At 48.4% G+C, this 7,825-nt stretch overlaps 1 protein-coding gene across 4 annotated transcripts in view; it reads right to left on the minus strand.

The window, feature by feature from the left end:
* The window catches only part of herc2 (HECT and RLD domain containing E3 ubiquitin protein ligase 2), a 78,438-nt gene extending 78,067 nt beyond the window's left edge, over positions 1-371 (minus strand). For 3 of the 4 annotated variants that reach the window (XM_079505775.1, XM_079505774.1, XM_079505773.1), the window contains exon 1: positions 255-371. The gene's annotated coding sequence lies outside the window, so the exon portion shown is untranslated. The remainder of the gene's footprint in view (positions 1-254) is intronic. The other variant, XM_079505776.1, reaches the window with a different exon arrangement.
* Between the last annotated feature and the right edge of the window lie 7,454 nt (positions 372-7,825).

A 7,825-nucleotide genomic window follows, 5' to 3' on the forward strand; every position in this document is an offset into this window, starting at 1 on the left:
TTAGTGGCAGGAAGGACAGCACAGCATCATCAGTACAGTAGTATAGCAGCTATAAACGTTCACGTTAGCCTGCGTTGCTAACTAGCCGCGTTAGCCGCATCGCTATACAACAACCTGCTCCCATCGTTATTTTCATGCGACCATATCGGTGAAATTATGACATCACGCCCGATGACATGCAGCGTGTAGGAGCGTTCCAACAGCGCACCAACTCACGGTGTGATTATAAACATCATATAGGGCAGATATTTGACCTGTAAAGCCTTTTCTTTATGCTGCTCTCTTGTCCCTTCAGCCGCGGTGCTGCATTATAATAACCAGCCCTTCATGTTGGTTTCTTCTCTGTCTGTCTGATTGACAGAGTCGTGGGCCTGCGCAGGAGGCATGGAAACAAATGACGTATGATGACTGTTAGCTTGTCCGTTTGGGGCAGTTCATTTTAAGTTACGCACTCGCCCAACGGGGCGGGATAGTGACATGCCAGTTGGACGGTCAACGCCCGGACCGCCCGTGTTGCTGATTAGTGCGCTTCCAAACTCTGATGGCAAGCCCTAAAACGGGGGCGGGACAGCCCCCGTTTGGGTGGGGGTGTGACTTGGAAAAGGAGTGCGAGATGCTGCACTCAAGGCGCTAGGAGGCGTTCTCGGACCGAAAAGACGATCCTACAAGCTCACAGTGCGGGCTTGTAGATTATGTTTCGCGACACCTGCGGCAGATATAATGGTTAAGAATGAGGGGCCATCCAGACGAGGACGTATTTTGAGTTACCTGGGCAAGTATTTAGCCGATCTGCCCTTTTTGCCACACGGAGACGGCGTTTTGGGGGACTTAAACGGCTAATTTTGAAACCACCTTCCAGAGTGGGAAAGTTTGGAGTTTTCACTCTGTTGTGATGTTGTTGCAGCAGACACCAGCACTGATCACATCATGTACCGGTAGGCTAGTATCATGTGTATTATACATTTAAAAGATGAATGCATAGGCTACTTTGAGGCTGTAGATCACTAGTACCATCTGCTGGAGATATGAAGTAGCCGGCTACATGTAACTCCAAAGAGAAATTATAGGACAACTTTGGGTTTTTTCAGCCAAGGTTCATCATATGGTATGTCTGGCAGCCGGCCAGCCGGGGTTGTGGAGTGGGTCAGTGGGACATTTGGTATAAGTATTTTTTATTGGCCATTAATTTGGCTACCGGGCGCGGCTGCACTAATAACTTTGGGGCTTGATATTGATGACATCCATCCCTGATGATGTCATGTGATGTCACGTGATATATTAATTTATTGCGACTGCAGGTCGCATTTAATAAATTAGTATATACTTCTACCATTGTGGACTGAATAAATAGAAGAAAAAACTATTTTATCTTCAAATGGATTACTCCAAAATCGGTTAACTGTTTGTCATGTTTGTTAAACAAAAATCACACCTGTGTGAAGTGCGGGGCGCTCTAATCATCGTACATCATCATCAAGAATGGTGGTCCCTTATTGGCCAAGGGTGGCCACCGACATACCCAGCCGATTTTCTCAGACACATATGACGTAAATTCTCAATTCATTGTCAATGGCATTTAATGTATGTGTTCAGACAGAATCTATAGCTGTTTATACGGCCAGATTCCCAGAAACGCTCTCCTCCGCGCAGTTTGCAGTTTGCTGTCAAAATATGTCCTCCCTGTATTTAACTTAAACGCCCAATGCATTCTCAATGGCAATAGCACAAACTTTGGCATGCTACCAGTCCTACATACTTACACCTAGAACCCCCATTCAAACCTATTTAGGTTCATCTTACGGTGGACATGTTTGCCTGAAAAGAAATCTTTGAAATGTTTCATAGTTTTAGAAATATAGTGCTTTCAAATTTGAGAAATCTATAATGGGGCTCAATGGAAGCTATATGGCACGTCAAAAAATTACTTTGACCTAGAAACTCTATTCACACATTTTATAATTCAGCTTACTGTGGAGACGCATGCTGGAACTTTTTACTTTGAAATGATTTGTAGTTTCTGAGTTATTTAACTTAAACGCCCAATGCATTCTCAATGGCAATAGAACAAACTTTGGCATGCTACTAGTCCTACAATGTAGGACTTTGGAAAGGCCTACATACTCTCCAAGAGTTGGGAAAGAACATATCAAGAGAGTGGAGTGGTAGGCCCTTGGATTGACCAGTGGATGCAATGTACCCCACTTTGAGGTGTCACGTCTTAGGCCTAGATTTAGGGTAGGATTGAACCAGTCGCACTGTAGCCATACAAAGGCCTATAAGGGTTCCCAGATTGTAAAATGTTGTTCCTCCATCTTGGGAGAGTATGTAGGCCTTTCACTGGACCTCCTAGCCACTAAGATGACCACAGGCCCACCACTTAAAGACCACATGTTAGGGTGCCCAAATCTGAAGTTCGGTGGTCAAATTACCTGGAACTGAAGCAATTCAGTAAAGCTCAACGCTTCCTCATGGGGTCATTTTAGGGCCTAGGACCTCCAGTAAAGGGTAAAATACTCTTCTCGGTTGTGGGTCAGCCTACATGTAAAAGTGCCCAAAGTTGAAAGAAGGTTGTCAAATGAACTGAAACTGAAGCAATGGTGTAATTATGCCCACATCTGAAGTTAGGTGGTCAAATGAACTGAAACTGAAGCAATTCAGTAAAGGTCAACGCTTCCTCATGGGGTCATTTTAGGGCCTAGGACCTCCAGTAAAGGGTAAAATACTCTTCTCGGTTGTGGGAACAACATATCCAATGATGAGGACCCCAGGCCCAAAGATGTCCCCCTGGCAACTGTTTCAACTTTGGGTCAGCCTACATGTAAAAGTGCCCAAAGTTGAAAGAAGGTTGTCAAATGAACTGAAACTGAAGCAATAGTGTAATTATGCCCACATCTGAAGTTAGGTGGTCAAATGAACTGAAACTGAAGCAATTCAGTAAAGGTCAACGCTTCCTCATGGGGTCATTTTAGGGCCTAGGACCTCCAGTAAAGGGTAAAATACTCTTCTTGGTTGTGGGAACAACATATCCAACGATGAGGACCCCATGCCCAAAGATGTCCCCCTTGCAACTGTTTCAACTTTGGGTCAGCCTACATGTAAAAGTGCCTAAAGTTGAAGGGCAGAGCTTCAACTTCAGCCACCCAGTACCCAAGGTTGAAGCCCTTCAACTTTGGGCAGATCTACAAGCTCGTAGTGCGGCACCGAGTGCCACGCTACGAGCTTGTAGATCTGCTATTTTTCAGTGGGGTACATTTAATCACTGGTCCTGGGTCAATCCAAGGGCCTACCACTCCACTCTCTTGATATGTTGTTCCCCAACTCTTGGAGAGTATTTAGGCCTTTTACTGGAGGTCCCAGACCCTAAAATGACCCCAGGAGGAAGTGTTGGCCTTTACTGAATTGCTTCAGTGGTCTCTCTGACCCACCGTGGTCTCTCTGACCCACCGTGGTCTCTAACCCACCGTGGTCTCTCTGACCCACCGTGGTCTCTGACCCACCGTGGTCTCTCTGACCCACCGCGGTCTCTCTGACCCACCGCGGTCTCTCCGACCCACCGCGGTCTCTCCGACCCACCGTGGTCTCTCCGACCCACCGTGGTCTCTAACCCACCGTGGTCTCTCTGACCCACCGCGGTCTCTCTGACCCACCGCGGTCTCTCCGACCCACCGCGGTCTCTCCGACCCACCGCGGTCTCTCCGACCCACCGTCTCTCTGTAGCAAGAAACCTCTTTTCTCCATATTGTAACTTTTGCAGTTTATTTAGTTTTTTATTTCTGTAAATGATCACAGCGTCACACGAATAAAGCATCCACAAGTATAGCAGATCTGCAAGCTCAAAACCTTCTGAATGCAAAGCTTTTTAACACATGAACTTGTTAAAACAGCTGTTATATTCTTTAAAACACAAGCATGCTGTCTTCCGGTCACGGGGTTCGGGTGAGTCAGACACTGATTGGTCGAAGCACCGCAATCAATGTTGGGGGCGTGTCCTAAACTCTTAGTTTTTACCAAATACTTGAAACGAACAAAGTCGAGGGTTCTTTTTGATATTTGTGTTTTGTAAACAAATATAGAAATGTGTATCATTTTCAATTCTTAGAAGAAAAGAAAAGGAAAAAACCCTAATAAACTGAAATAAATGCTGCCTTCAACTCATCTTCAACCTGTTCACTCTGTATTAAAGTGGTCTTTGGTTGCCCCCTTGTGGCTTTAATGTGCAATTGCATTTAGTCCAGTTAATCCCAGAGTCAGCCTGGGCACACCTAACCTGACTCCGCCAGATGGGGCAGCAGAGAGGGAGTCAGGTTGGAGTCTGGGCGGTTCGATGACCATGCTGGCTTCACCCACATCTGTCCTGCCGTGGCTGTTTATGCCTCACGTCCCATGCCCCGCATGCGAAGTGCCCATAAACGACCACACTCCACGTTTATTCAATAAACCATCTAAAAGGTTCTCATGTCTGATGCTTGGTCTTTCCTAGTGAAATGGAGTTGGAACAACTGAGGTTCGGGAGGTTTGGCCAAGCAGATGACAACCTAGCTCAACCCACCTGCCACTGCCAACTCCACCCTTGCCACCCTTGCCAACCACTCACCCACCTCCAACCAGCCTGGCCACTCCTCCCTCACCTACCACCGGGGGTATTTAAACGCGAGCACGTGATCCAATCCTCGGCCGGTGGTCGTCCCAGGCCTACCACGGCTACATCCGCACCAACGCCCCGGACCTGCACAATGCCCAGCTCTCCATGGTCTCGTAATCCAAGGGTAAGATACTTTTGGGGTTTCTACACAATCGCACAGGCGCTCGCCTCGACCCCTAAGCCAAAGTATCTGGGTCCACGCCCCCCCGAACCTAATCCCACTGTCGCCCACGTCCCGTGCTCTGACCATCTAAGCCGCACACCGCACGCTCGCGTGTGGTGATGACCTTCGATGACCAAGCACCCCCGGTGTCATTCGTGCCCCACGCCATCTAAGCCACACGCTGCACGCTCGCGTGCGGCGATGACCTTAGATGTTCGTGCCGGCACCTCTAATGGCATCCTTCCCCCCGACCTGACAATCCAAGCCGCATGCTACACGTTCGCGAGTAGTGATGCCCCTGGATGGTCACGCCGGCGCCCCACATGTCATGCGTGCCCCGACCACCCAAGCCGCACACTTCACGCTTGCGTGAGGTCGTGACCTTGGATGATCAGGCCCGTTATGGCATCCCCCGCCCCTGGCCATCTAAGCCGCACGCCGCACGCTTGCGTGTGGTGATGACCTTCGATGACCATGCTGGCTTCCCCCACATCTGTCCTGCCGTGGCTGTTTATGCCTCACGTCCCATGCCCCGCATGCGACGTGCCCATAAACGACCACACTCCACGTTTATTCAATAAACCATCTAAAAGGTTCTCATGTCTGATGTTTGGTCTTTCCTAGTGAATGTTTTTTTGGGCCACCACAATGCCTTTCCAATGGGAGTCACATGGTTTGATCAAACATTTGTGTTAGATGGCTGATTGCTCCCCCCTCATCAAAAAAAAATCACACCCGTGTGAACTGAGTGGTGTAAGGTCTTATATAGAATGATCAGCTGCGTAATGAAATCACACCCGTGTGAACTGGGTGACCATAGGAACCATGCTCATTTTTTGGTACGAACAGACAGACAGACAAACAGACAGACAGACAGACAGACACGTAAACTAACAAAGCCAGTTGTAGGAGTGGTTTACACCACTCAAAAATGGGTCTCAATGTGAACACTGATGCCTGTCAGTCACAATGTGGGACAGGGTCTCAGTGTGAACACTGATGCCTGTCAGTCACAATGTGGGACAGACAGGGTCTCAATGTGAACACTGATGCCTGTCAGTCACAATGTGGGACAGACAGGGTCTCAATTTGAACACTGATGCCTGTCAGTCACAATGTGGGACAGACAGGGTCTCAATGTGAACACTGATGCCTGTCAGTCACAATGTGGGACAGACAGGGTCTCAATTTGAACACTGATGCCTGTCAGTCACAATGTGGGACAGGGTCTCAATTTGAACACTGATGCCTGTCAGTCACAATGTGGGACAGGGTCTCAATTTGAACACTGATGCCTGTCAGTCACAATGTGGGACAGACAGGTTCTCAATGTGAACACTGATGCCTGTCAGTCACAATGTGGGACAGACAGGGTCTCAATGTGAACACTGATGCCTGTCAGTCACAATGTGGGACAGACAGGGTCTCAATTTGAACACTGATGCCTGTCAGTCACAATGTGGGACAGACAGGGTCTCAATGTGAACACTGATGCCTGTCAGTCACAATGTGGGACAGGGTCTCAATGTGAACACTGATGCCTGTCAGTCACAATGTGGGACAGGGTCTCAATTTGAACACTGATGCAATGTGGGACAGGGTCTCAATGTGAACACTGATGCCTGTCAGTCACAATGTGGGACAGACAGGGTCTCAATGTGAACACTGATGCCTGTCAGTCAAAATGTGGGACAGACAGGGTCTCAATGTGAACACTGATGCCTGTCAGTCACAATGTGGGACAGGGTCTCAATTTGAACACTGATGCCTGTCAGTCACAATGTGGGACAGACAGGGTCTCAATGTGAACACTGATGCCTGTCAGTCACAATGTGGGACAGACAGGGTCTCAGTGTGAACACTGATGCCTGTCAGTCACAATGTGGGACAGACAGGGTCTCAATGTGAACACTGATGCCTGTCAGTCACAATGTGGGACAGACAGGGTCTCAATGTGAACACTGATGCCTGTCAGTCACAATGTGGGACAGGGTCTCAATGTGAACACTGATGCCTGTCAGTCACAATGTGGGACAGACAGGGTCTCAATGTGAACACTGATGCCTGACAGTCACAATTTGGGACAGACAGGGTCTCAATGTGAACACTGATGCCTGTCAGTCACAATGTGGGACAGGGTCTCAATGTGAACACTGATGCCTGTCAGTCACAATGTGGGACAGACAGGGTCTCAATCTGAACACTGATGCCTGTCAGTCACAATGTGGGACAGACAGGGTCTCAATGTGAACACTGATGCCTGTCAGTCACAATGTGGGACAGGGTCTCAATGTGAACACTGATGCCTGTCAGTCACAATGTGGGACAGGGTCTCAATTTGAACACTGATGCAATGTGGGACAGGGTCTCAATGTGAACACTGATGCCTGTCAGTCACAATGTGGGACAGACAGGGTCTCAATGTGAACACTGATGCCTGTCAGTCAAAATGTGGGACAGACAGGGTCTCAATGTGAACACTGATGCCTGTCAGTCACAATGTGGGACAGGGTCTCAATTTGAACACTGATGCCTGTCAGTCACAATGTGGGACAGACAGGGTCTCAATGTGAACACTGATGCCTGTCAGTCACAATGTGGGACAGACAGGGTCTCAGTGTGAACACTGATGCCTGTCAGTCACAATGTGGGACAGACAGGGTCTCAATGTGAACACTGATGCCTGTCAGTCACAATGTGGGACAGACAGGGTCTCAATGTGAACACTGATGCCTGTCAGTCACAATGTGGGACAGGGTCTCAATGTGAACACTGATGCCTGTCAGTCACAATGTGGGACAGACAGGGTCTCAATGTGAACACTGATGCCTGACAGTCACAATTTGGGACAGACAGGGTCTCAATGTGAACACTGATGCCTGTCAGTCACAATGTGGGACAGGGTCTCAATGTGAACACTGATGCCTGTCAGTCACAATGTGGGACAGACAGGGTCTCAATCTGAACACTGATGCCTGTCAGTCACAATGTGGGACAGACAGGGTCTCAATGTGAACACT

This window comes from Electrona antarctica, assembly GCF_951216825.1.
Source record: "Electrona antarctica genome assembly, chromosome: 7".
Taxonomy (NCBI): Eukaryota; Metazoa; Chordata; class Actinopteri; order Myctophiformes; family Myctophidae; genus Electrona; species Electrona antarctica.